The sequence below is a fragment of the Capra hircus genome, chromosome 18 (genome assembly GCF_001704415.2).
Source record: "Capra hircus breed San Clemente chromosome 18, ASM170441v1, whole genome shotgun sequence".
Lineage (NCBI taxonomy): Eukaryota > Metazoa > Chordata > Mammalia > Artiodactyla > Bovidae > Capra > Capra hircus.
The window spans coordinates 66,414,268-66,427,253 of NC_030825.1; the positions used below are offsets into that span (position 1 = coordinate 66,414,268).

Below are 12,986 nucleotides of genomic sequence, written 5' to 3' on the forward strand. Positions count from 1 at the left end.
GAACATGGCTGTACAAATGTATCTTCATGCCCTTGCTTTAAAATGTTTTGGGTATATGCTTAAAAGTGAAATTGCTGAGTTATATGTTAAATCTATGTTTAATTTTTTAAGATTTTGTCATACCATTTTCCATAGCAGCCCCACCATTTTACATTTCCACCAGCAATACTGCAAGTGTTCCAAATCCTCCACACCCTAGCTAACTTCTACTTCAATTCAGTTCAGTTGCTCAGTCATGTCCGACTCTGCGACCCCATGAATCGCAGCACGCCAGGCCTCCCTGTCCATCACCAACTCCTGGAGTTCACTCAGACTCACGTCCATCACGTCAGTGATGCCATCCAGCCATCTCATCCTCTGTCGTCCCCTTCTCCTCCTGCCCCCAATCACTCCCAGCATCAGAGTCTTTTCAATGAGTCAACTCTGCATGAGGTGGCCAAAGTACTGGAGTTTCAGCTTTCGCATCATTCCTTCCAAAGAATCCCAGGGCTGATCTCCTTCAGAATGGACTGGTTGGATCTCCTTGCAGTCCAAGGGGCTCTCAAGAGTCTTCTCCAACACCACAGTTCAAAAGGATCAATTCTTTGGCGCTCAGCCTTCTTCACAATCCAACTCTCACATCCATACATGACCACAGGAAAAACCATAGCCTTGACTAGACGGACCTTAGACGGCACAGTAATGTCTCTGCTTTTGAATATGGTATCTAGGTTGGTCATAACTTTTCTTCCAAGGAGTAAGTGTCTTTTAATTTCATGGCTGCAATCACTATCTACAGTGATTTTGGAGCCCCCCGAAATAAAGTCTGACACTGTTTCCCCAAATCATGATACACAAACAAAAAATGTGTATTAATGGGATAAACGATATAAGATACAGGAAGGGTGCAACACAGTCATTCCATTTGTACATATATTTGAAAATAGTCATTATTAAAATAGAACATACTCTTGCACCAGTGATTACAATGTTGAAGATGAATTTTAAATGGCAGAAGGAAACTGGTTTGAAGGATGTACACAAGTATGTCTAAATGTACATTCTAAATATGTAAAACTTAAATCAAATATACATTCAATAAACTACTTAGAAAACAACTTAGCAAAAACCGTCCATAGTCATTTCACTATGGTTTACTAGCTACATTCCTATTTTCCGGCTACTGGGACTGGAAGGGGGAAAACCATACAGTGGTGAACTACTGGCAGTGCTTCCCAACTCCATTTCAGTGACATCATGTTCACAATTTGGCACTGGTAATGGTATGAACATTTACACCAGGGAAATTAGCCAACACTACAGAACAGGGCTTGATTTAATTGCAGTGTAATTAAATGTCTGAACTTAAGAATAGGTAACATGTTAATAAAGCAGACTTATCAAACATATGATGTACGTGGCAGTTACACTACAGATAATATAAACACTGAGAACACACTCCCAATATTCCGAACTAGAATTCCATGCAGGAAAAAAGTCACTCATGTTATTGGTGAAATTTAACAGATACCTTTGTTGTTTCTTTGCTTTCCTTCTTGTCAAATAAGAGAAGATAGCCAAATCTCAGAAGACAAAGATAGGCAAAAATATGAATTGAAATTTTACCGAACAGAACACACAGGTGAAAAACAGACACAGGAAAAACAAAAACTGAACATCAAGAGTCCTGAGTAGGGAATGTGCCAGTAGTCTAGTGGTGAGGATTCCACACGTCCACATCACGGGGCACAGCTTAGATTTCTGGACAGGTGGATTCCATAGGCACGTGGCACAGTCAAGAAAACAATACTGAGAAAAATGCAATTAAATCATGATTTTTTAATACAGAGGTTTTAGTCTTCATGGGAAGAATCAACCCTGATTTCAGTGTTTAGCTTTTATGCTAGGTTGATCAAGTGTGGACCCAGGGAAGGAGGACAAGTTCTTACATATAATCATGAATTACATTTCTCTGGAGGGGTGGGAGAAGATAGGTGATGGTTAAAGCGGTAAAGGAAAAGAGCCTTGGAGACCATGCCATATGAGGGCCATACTGGACATTCTCAGGCCTTCAGTGTACCTCACACTGCCCAAAACAGTGAACAGGTCAACCATAAAACAAGGCAACAGGGACATCTTGAGGTGGTATATAAAGAAGATGGACAGGATCTTGGAAACCAATCACTGCATGAGGCTGGGGTATAAGCAGGGCTCATGGGGTGATGCGTGTGTGCGTGTGTGCGTGCGTGCGTGCGTGTGTGTGTGTCAGGGTGGTAGAAGGGTCAGGGTGGACAAGATGTTCTTCAAGTCCCCAAACCTGGGGTGAACAGTGAGCAGACTCACCGAAAACTACACCAGGAAATCTGGCACGGAATCCCAGATCCCTATCCATCCTAAAGAGATCACAAACAGGTGATCCAGTATCTCTGTGCCTCAGTTTCCTTTCTAAAAAGGGTCCATTTGCTCCAGAGGTTCTTCCCACTGTTACCACCTCAAACTTCTTCGACATCACTGCCAGAAATATTTGCAATATTCATAAAGCCATTTCTCCAGTGTGACCTCGCTGATATTTAATCATGTAGCACCTTCGGGTGAAAGATATAACATATTCCTGGCACTCACAAGGCTTTTCTCTAGTATGAACTTTCCAATGGATGAAGAAGCACTGTTTTGCTTAACAGTTTTCCCACATTCACTGCACTCATAGGCCTTCTCCAGTGTGAATTCTGAGATGATCATAGAGATGTGTTTGAGTAGTAAAAGACCGGCCACATTCAGTGCACTTATAAGGTCTTTCTCCAGGGTGGACTCTATGGTGACAAAGGCTCGAGCTATTAGAAACATACTTCCCACATTCACTGCACTCATAAGGTCTTTCTCCATTGTGAACGCTCTGATGATACCGGAGGCCACCTGAAGCAACAAAAGATTTTCCACATTACCTGCACTCGTAAGGCCTTTCTCCACTGTGAACTCTCCGGTCATTACAAAGGTTTTGACCTACTTGTAAACAATTTCCCACATTTATTGCACTCATAAGGCTTTTCTCCAGTGTGAACATTCATATGGGCACTGAGATGTTCCTTTTGGCTAAAAAGCTTGCCACATGCACCGCACTTAAAAGGTCTTTCTTCATTGTGAATTCTCTGATGCTTAGAAACGGTTGACTGAGTTGTGAATGATTTTGCACACTCACTGCACTCATAAGGCCGTTCTCCAGTGGGAACTCTCTGATGATGACAAAGGCTTGACCTAGCAGGAAAAGATGTCCCACATTCACTGCACTTATAAGACTTTTCTCCACTGTGAAGTCTCAGGTGATAAGAGAGGTTCGACCTAATAGCAAGAGATTTCCCACATTCAGGGCACTCATAAGGCCCTTCTCCAGTGCGAACTCTCTGATGTGCAAGGCAACTGGATTTACAGGCGAAAAATTTTCCACACTGGCTGCATTTGTAAGGCTTTCTCCAGTGTGAACTTGCACATGCTGAATGAGGTTACTTCTTTGGGTGCCAGCTTTCTCACATTTGTTTACCGCACAAAATGCTTCACTAATGAGGACTCTCTCATCCTCTACAAGAATGTCTGTGTGGCTGGAAACTATCTTACCTTCTCCCAAGCTGTGATGACTTTCTCCACTGTGAAAAACAACCTCACACTCCATACTGTTGTTCAGTTTCTTCCCAGTATTAGTGGCCTGTGACTGAACTTCCATGTTGGCCATGAAGTCTTTCCCAATCTCCATGTAGGTAAAGAAATTCCCTGCTGGGTGAACTGTGCACGTCTTTAAAAATGAGGGTCTCTCAGTATTACATAGGAAAAGATTCTCTCTAACATGCTGCTTTTGGTGCTGTTGACTGTGTGCAGTAAAATAGAATTCTTTCCCACAGGCCCCATATGTGTATACTTTCTGCTCCCCCACTTGTTTCTTGCTCTTCAGCCAAGTGCAAAGTGTTTCTCAAGACTGGGATGCACATCTTACGAGGCTGGGTCTTCTCAGGTGACAAACGTGCCCTGGGAGTGCAAAACTGTGACACTCTTGCAGATTTGCTCTGTTCAGATGGTGTCTCTTCATCCTGGACTCCACGCCAAGAACCTGAAAAAAACAAGTGATGGTGAAGATCCGATTGACTTTATTGGAGTGAATGACACCATCACAATTGTACGTTTGGTACATGAAAGAAGCAGCCCATGGAATCGTGTTCAGGATACGAAGTTGGAGTCACACTGAGGAAGCAGCTGCTCTCACCAAGCATAGGACACGTGACTGGATGTGACCCAAGGTGAAAGGCATGCTGTATAATTCATTCCTCTGTCAATGGCTTTTACCAGGACCACATCCTCTGGTGACCTGTGCAGAAGTATACTGTACATCCTGTATATCTGAAAATCTGAGTGGAACAGGTAGCTGGTGTTCAAGAAATAGTAAAGCAAACACACATGTTGCAAATGGCAAAACGGCCTTCTTTTTTAGGGCTGAATAATATTCCATATATTCCAGATGTTTGTTATCCATTCATCCATCAGTGAACATTCAGCTTGTTTCTATCACTTGGATAGTGTTAAAAATGCAACAATAAACATGGGGTACAGATACTTTTTGATACGATGATTTCACTCCCTGTGGATAAACACACAGATGCAGCAATGTACACATCTCCCAAGAGTGCACAAGGGGTTTCATCTCTTGTCTTTTTCATAACAGACATTAGAACAGGTGTGACATGGTATCTCACTGTCATTTTGATTGGCATTTTCTGACCATTTGTGATACTGAACTTTTTTTTTACATATAAGGTTTCCATTTGCATGACTCATTCAGAAAAATATCTTTTCAAATCTAACAGATAATACCTTGTTCAAACTGGTCCATGGCAATGAAAGCCTAGAGTCCTATTCAACTAAACAACCATGGAACTTCCGTTATTATTATTTTCTTAATTATGAAGGAATTCCTTGGTAGGCCAGCAGTTATGACATCACACTTTCACTGCCAGGGGCCCAGGTTTGATCCCTAGTCAAGGAAATAAGACATTACAAGATGGAAATATATATATCCATAAAGTCATATAAGTTATATAGAAGTGGTCTTAAATCAATTCTGAAAACATAACACAAGCTTTAGCACAACTAAATTAAAAAATGAAGAGAAGCAAATGGTGGCAAGTTAACAAAGGAAAGAAAACAAAATCATGCAAAACGCTCTACTTATACCAAAAAAGAAAGAATGGTAGACTAACACAGGAACAAAGGACAAGGATAATTTTATAAAATGATAACAAATGGATATTTATCAAACTATATCAATATACTAAACATCAATCGTCTCAGTGTACCAATTAAGAGAAAGATCATCAGGGTGGATCCAGAAACAGGATTCAGCGATATGTTGTCTCTGAGAAACATACTACAGGACTTTCCTAGTGGCCCAGTGGTTAACTATTCAAAGTGCAACACAGGAGACACTGGTTCAATCCACGGTCAGGGTCCCACATGCCACAGTAACTAAGCCTGTAGGCCACAATCAACGACTCTGCACACTCCAGAGCCTGTGCATCATAATGAAGACCCAGCCTGGACTAAAAACATACTTAAATAAATAAAATTGTAAAACAAAAATCCCACTTAAATAAAAACATGCATGTAACGTTAGAGAGAGATTAACAATTCAAAATAAAAATATTAATACCTAACCAGAGGCTTCCCAGGTGGCTCAGTGGTAGAGAATCAGCCTGTCAATGTAGGACAAATGGGTTTACTCCCTGGCACAGGAAGATCGCACATGCAGCAGGGCAACTAAGTCCATGTGCCACAACTACTGACACTCTGCTCTAGAGCCCAGGAGCCGCAACTACTGAAGACCAGATGCTTGAGAGCCTGTGCTCAAAAAAAAAAAAAAAAAAAAAAAAAAGCCACCAAACCAGAAGTCTGTGTATCATAACTGGCGAGTAGCCCCCAGTTGCTGCAACTAGAGAAAAGCCTGAACAGCAATGGAGACCCAGCATAGTCAACTGGGTATCTGGACAGCTACAGACTACAAGTCTACTCCATCTAACAGCAGAGTAGTCTTAAGCTGACACGGAAAATTTATAAAACAGAGCACATCCTGGGCCAGAAAAAAACACCTTACCAAATCTGAAACAACAAAAACCAGACAATGTCTGTTCTCAGATTATGGTGGAATCACACTAGAGCCAGTAACAGAAAGATAGCTGAAAAATCACACAACAGTGAAAAATCAAACAACCCAAATAAAACATGGAGCAAACAAGAAATCTCAAGGTAAATTTTTAAGCATCTTGAAATAAATACAACACTTCTCAAAATACGTGTATGCAGTGAAAACAATGGTTATACCGCAATATATAGTACTGAATGAATATATTAGAAAAAAATAAGATCTAAAGGCAGTCACCTTAGGAAACTAGAAAAAAAGAGAAAATTAAATCCAAAGGAAGAAGAAAAGACATCATTTAAGAAATCAACAAAGAAAAATAACAAAGACAAACAAAGTAAGCTGGTTCCTTAAAATGACCAATAAAATAAAAAATATTCTCATTAGGGTAATCACAAAAACAAGATAGGACATAAATTACTAATATCAAAAATAAAAAAAGGACTTCCCCAGTATTCCAATGGTAGTCTCTGTACTTCCACTGCAGGGGGACAGTTTGATCCCTGGTTTGGAAACAAATATCTCACATGCCTGGAGGTACACCCAAAAGAAAAAAGAGAGAGACAAAGAGAAAGAATTAAAGAGGAAAAACCACTACACGGAATGGACATTAAATGGTATAATGAAATATACAGGTATCTCCAAGACCATAAATGTGATACCCTAATGAAATGGACCAGTTTTTAGAAAAATACAGTCTACCAAAACCCACACAACAATACACAATCTAAATAGGTACACATCTGTTAAAGTAATTGAATCAATAAGGAGTAATCTTCCAAAACAGAATGTGCCGGGAGCCAGCACGGGAGATCCCACCCATGACAAGGTTATGCGGAAGAGACCTGATGAGCAAGGCAGATCAGGACTCGAGGGACCCCCTGGACCTGCTTGAGCATCTACCCCCAAAACCAGAATCTGTCTGTCTTACTATTTTATGCCTTTCACCAACTCTTCTGACATTAATAGGGGGCTATCCCCGACCACCTTTCTCTGGAAAAAGTCAACTTAGGGCTCTAGTTGATAAATCTCCTGGGCATGAAAGGAGTATTTCAATTCAAACTCCCTGTTAGCATTCTAGCTTACTTGGCAGGTTTATTCAGACTCTTGCAACATTGTTGAGCCAATGCTTGCTGCTAAGTCCCCACATCCCGTATCCATTGTTTTCCTGGGAGTGCATATATTAAGATGTTGAAAAAACAAGTAGTAGCCTTAGCATTAGCAACATTAGACTTTGAGTCAGTAAGTTCTTTCTTTGCTATAACCCACTGAACCTTTGCTCCATAAAAATGTAACTCTGTACTTTAAGGGTGATGCAGGCTAAGGAATTTAAGAAAAAAAACATTTCAAGGGAAAGTAAGTGTTCTGGCTGACCAAACTTTATCAAAAAGGGGTCATAAAGTATCAACAGGCCTCTGGGCCAGAAGATAATGTACAAAAAATAAGACCCTTGTTTATGAAACGGTATGCAGGAAGAAACCTGGTATCGATAAAAGTTAATACTGATGGAATGTTGAGCTGAATCTGCATTTTTCACTTTGCTCAATGTACAACTCAGGGTATAAAAGCTCCCTCTGAAAATAAGTGACAGGCCTTGCTCACTGAAGCTTGGTCTCCCCGTGTCATTTTTTCTCTTTTTCTTTTTCAGGTTGATCCCCTGGAGCACAGAGGCCCTCTGAGTTCACTTTCCTGCCCAGGCTTCTAAGACCCTCTCGAGAAGGTGCTCTGCGCCTTCACCCCATCCAGAGGGCGCCTGAGGCCTTTGTGAACAGAGCAAGTCCCATGCAGGGGCTTTATTGGCTTTCTGTGTAAACCAAGGAATATCAACTTCTTCCTCTCCTTTACTTTCTTATACTGCAACATTCTTTCTTTCTCTCTCTCTCTCTTTCCTGACGCCAACACCGTTCATCCTGAGGGTATCCCTGGATCCTGCTGGGGCTGGACCCCGGTAAGAATGCAACTTGCCCAGATTGGTTAACTGGTGAAATATGACAAACATTTTAGGAAGATATACAATTCTCTACAATTCCTTTCAGAAGACAGAAACAGAAAGACTGCTTCCTAACTAATTCTGTGAGGCCAATACTACTCTAATACCAAACCAAAACATGCAGAAAAAATATACACCAATATCTCTTATGAACATAAAAGCAAAATCATAAAGCATCAGTAAACTGATTCAAAAATTATGCAAACATGACCATAAAAAATTATACATATCACGACCACGTGGGATTCATGAAAGGCACCTAGTGTTTATTTCACACCATATTAAAAGTTATAGGAACCAAAACAGCATGCTAATAGCATAAAGACAGTTATCTACTCCAGTGAAATAGACTTCAGATTATAAAGATGAACCCTCATAATATATGAACCAATAATTACTGACAAGAAGACCATTACTATTCAAGAGTCGTCAATAAACAGTGTTGTAAAAACTGAATAGCCACACGTACAAGAATGAAGTTAGAGTCCTACCTAATACCATATACAAAAAGGCATTCAAAATATATCAAAGGTCAAAATGTAAGAGCTGAAGTTACACAATTCTTAGGAGGAAAAACAGGGAAAACTTTAAAAATGTTGGATTCAGCCATTAATTCTGACATGTGAAAGAACCACTCCACAGGACTGTGTTCTGGAAATTAGTTGGGGTAAAACTGAGAAGCATCTGATCTCACCAAGTGCAGGACAGGACTGGAGGTGGCTGAAGGTGAAAGGCTTCACTCCTCTGTCAGTGGTTTTTACCAGGAACACACTTCCTGGACCTGTGATACGTGTGAGGAGAACTTTTACGATCTACTCCTTTGGCAATTTCTTTTTTCTCTTCTTTATTTCTTTATGGCTTCTCTTGTTCGTCATTGCTGATCTCAGGCTTTCTCTAGTTTCGGCGAGCAGGGGCTCCTCTCTAGTTGAAATTCGCGGGCTTCTTACTGCAGTGTCTTCTCTGGTTGCAGAGCATAGGCTCTAAGGCAGGAATGCTTCAGTAGTTGCAACAGGCAGACTCCGCAGTTGCAGCACATGAACTTAGTTGCTCCACAGCGTATGGGATCTGCTTGCACCAGGGAGCGAACCCCTGTTCCTGCGTTGGCAGGCAGATTCTTAACCAGACCACCAGGAATGCTCTCAGGAAATTTCTAAATCTAAAACAGAGTCTTGTTAACGAGAGTCACTAGGCTGTGCACTTCATCCTCAGGATTTACCTTATAAACGAGAAGTGTGTAACTTCTGACATCCTTCACTCATTTCATCTACCCTCCTTACCCTGATCTGGCGATCACTAATCCTTTGTCTGTATCTGATTGGTGGTGGTGGTGTTCATTTAAAGATTCAACATGTAAGCGTAATTCAGTACAGGTAAACCTGGAACACAGGTTCTAAAATACTTGGGTCCACTTATACATGAATACGTTTCAATAAAAAAACCACAGGATCATACGTGTACATATATGTATTGTATCTCTGTATTATATAGAAATATGTATTTTTTCAAACTACCCATGAAACCATATAGCATAAGGAAGCACTCTTAAATCATTTATAAATATATAATGCAAATTTTAGCACAATTAAAAAATGGAAGCAAACAGAGCTGATAAGCTAACAAAGGAGAGAAAATAAAATCATACAACCACCTGATTAACACCACAAAAAAGAGAGTGGTACATTAACAAAGGAACAGAGAATAAGGGCAGGGGTTTTTTCCCTGGTGGCTCAGTGGTAAAGAATCTGCCCATCAATGCAGGAGACATGAGTTCAATCCTTGATCCCAGAAGATCCCACATGCTACAAAGCAACCAAGTCCGTGCACCACAACTTCTGAGCCTGTGCTTTAGAGCCCCCAAGCAGCAACTGCTGAAGTCAGTGCACCATTGAACCCAAGCTTCACAAGGGAAGCCACAGCAATGAGAAGCCTGCACCACTAGAGTAGTCTGTGCTCTCTGCAAGCAGAGAAAGTCCAGGCAGCAACCAAGACCCAGCACAGCCAAAAAATGAGAATTGGGGGGGGGGGGGAGGGCAATTTTAGAAAATAGTAACAAATATGTTAGATATTAATCCAAGTATACTATCAGTACAGTATTAATTAAACATTAATCCACATATACACCAATATACTAAACATGGATAGTCTCAGTACATCAATTAAAAGAGAGATTTCAGGATGGATCCAGAAGCAGAACTTAACCATATGTTTTCAAGAAACCTACTTTAGGACTTGCCTGATGGCCCAGTGGTTAAGAATCTGTCTTACAATTCAGGGGACACTGGTTCAATCCATGATCAGAGAACTAACCCCACATGCTGTGGAGCAAGTTAGTCAAAGCTATGGTTTTTCCAGTAGTCATGTATGGATGTGAGAGTTGGACCATAAAGAAGGTTGAACATCAAAGAACTGATGCTTTTGAGCTGTGGTATTGGAAAAAACTCTTGAGAGTCCCTTGGACTGCAAGGAGATCCAACCAGTCCATCCTAAATATTCATTAGAAGGACTGATGATGAAGCTCCAATACTTTGGCCACCTGATGTGAAGAATCAACTAATTAGAAAAGACACTGATGCTGAGAAAGACTGAAGGCAGGAGGATAAGGGGACGAGAGGATGAGATGGTTGGATGGCATCACCGACTCGGTGGACTTGACTTTGAGCAAGCTCTGGCAGATGGTGAAGGACAGGGAAGCCTGGCGTGCAGCAGTCCATGGGGTTGCAAAGAGTTGGACACGAATGAGCAACTGAACAACACTGGAAAAATGAAAGGGAAAACCACTGAGGTAGGAGAGCTGAAAAACTACCTGTTGTGACAGAGGTGCTCAGTCCTTAGGCAGGCAGAGGATCCAGGGCAGGAGGAAGGGCTTAAGAACATTTGTCTTTAATGACACTGATCACTGAAGTGCTTGCAAACGGTCTCAAACACCTAGCCAACCCAAGTCGACATGGAGTGCAAACTGGAAGCAAATGAATGTCACCCTAGTGCTTCTGAAAGGCATGCAGCCTGAAGTGTTAAAGCCGTTTTGGGGAACTCCCTGGTGGTTCAGTAATTCGGACTCGGTGTTTCCCACCATGTGTCTGGGTTCAAGCGCTGGTCCAAAGAAAATAACATCCAGGAAGTGCCTTTGTGCAGTCAGGGGGAAAAGTCATTTTGTAACCTTTGCCAGGGACACTAAAAACATCAGACAGGGCCCCTCAACAAAACAGCAAGGGAACCTGTTATTCATTTTTCTTCCTAGTCTAAGGGTGAGGTGGGTGGGGGTGAGTCAGCCAGGACCCTGAATATAGAAGAGATATTGAGCAGGCCTGAGTGGGTGGACAAGGGGGAGAGCACTACTTTTGGTACCCCCAGAAAAGGCTTTCTTGCCTATGGTTTGTGATTGTGCCCAACTTAGTGAAAAACACCAATGTATAATCAGGCCATCCAAATAAGCTGTTCTTTAGCTCTCTGAACATCCCCTGGCCCAACCAGTCTTAATCAACTATATCCTACACACAGGACTGGCCTTCCCACTTAATCCTAAGGTCTTCTTGTTCTGCAACAGCTGTTCTTCCTAACCACTTCACTCATCACCCCACTGCTCCTCCTACCCAGCAGAAAAATGTAAATCACCAAATGATTAATTATCAAGATAACCAGAAGGAAAGTGCCAACATCTTCTGGGGACCCATCCTTGACAAACTAGTCCAAATGCTAAGGGCTTAAGAATGACACCTCCCATAATGCCTGTAAAACCCAACCCCAAGTTCTTGTGAAACAAAGCTGGTCACAGGTGTGAATCTTCACCTGTATAACACTTGTGACCCAGTCCCTCAACTAAACACCATCAGTGCATCATCAAACTTGTGGTGACATCAGAACTTGTTCTTTGCAAGCTGTCTGCACTCACCTTATCACACGGGATCCACCAGAACTGTGTGAGTGTGTGTGGCCCATGCACCACAATGTGGTGCACCTGTACCACATGTCTGGGCCCCAAATCTCCCTGGAGTGTTTGTGAATTCTGTACCCACACCTGCTGTGCGGGGTCAGCACATCCCACTGTATTTCTCCAACAAGGTCTCACTTGTTCTACGCTACGTGAGTTTGTAGATAGAGCCTGTGTCAAAGGGCGTGAGCATTCAAACTCAGTCACGCTGTGTCCCAGGCTGTGCTGATATACACTGATATTTAGAATCCTTTCTTGTGTTAGTTACTGGAGTTATGAAAAAGCTTCATTTTAGAAATGCATTCCAAGAAGTTACGTATTGAAAAACATGATACCTGAGATTATAAAACTTAAGAACGACTAGGTAAATCATGATACACACACACACAAAAAGTGATCAAGTGTATAAATATGATAAATGGTATAAGATACAGGAAGAGTCCATCAATTATTCCATTTATATGTATATATATATTTGAAAATAGTCATTACTAGACTATACTCTTGCATCAGTAATGATAATGTTGAAGGTAAATTTAAAATGGCAAGAGGAAACTGGTTTGAAGGGTGTACATAAGTATGTCCAATGTACATCTTAAATACATAAAATTTAAATGAACTCTACACCCAGTACATGACTTTTTAAACAATTTAGCAAAATCTATCAATAATCATTCTAGTATGATTTATTAGCTACATTCCTACAACACTTTCCAGATACTGGACCTGTAAGGGAGGAAAAGCATACATGGTGGGCTACTGGCAATCCTTTTCAACTCCATTTCAGCAACATTATGTTCACAATTTGACACTGGCAAGGATGGGAATATTAACACCAAAGAAACTGGCAAACACTACAAAACAGGGCTTGATTTACTGTGCAATTAAATGTCTGGCCTTAAGACTAAGGTAAC

General features: G+C 41.2%; 1 pseudogene; it reads right to left on the minus strand.

Annotated features, from left to right (window-relative positions):
- LOC106503170 overlaps window positions 780-12,986 on the minus strand; it is a 44,075-nt pseudogene continuing 31,868 nt past the window's right edge.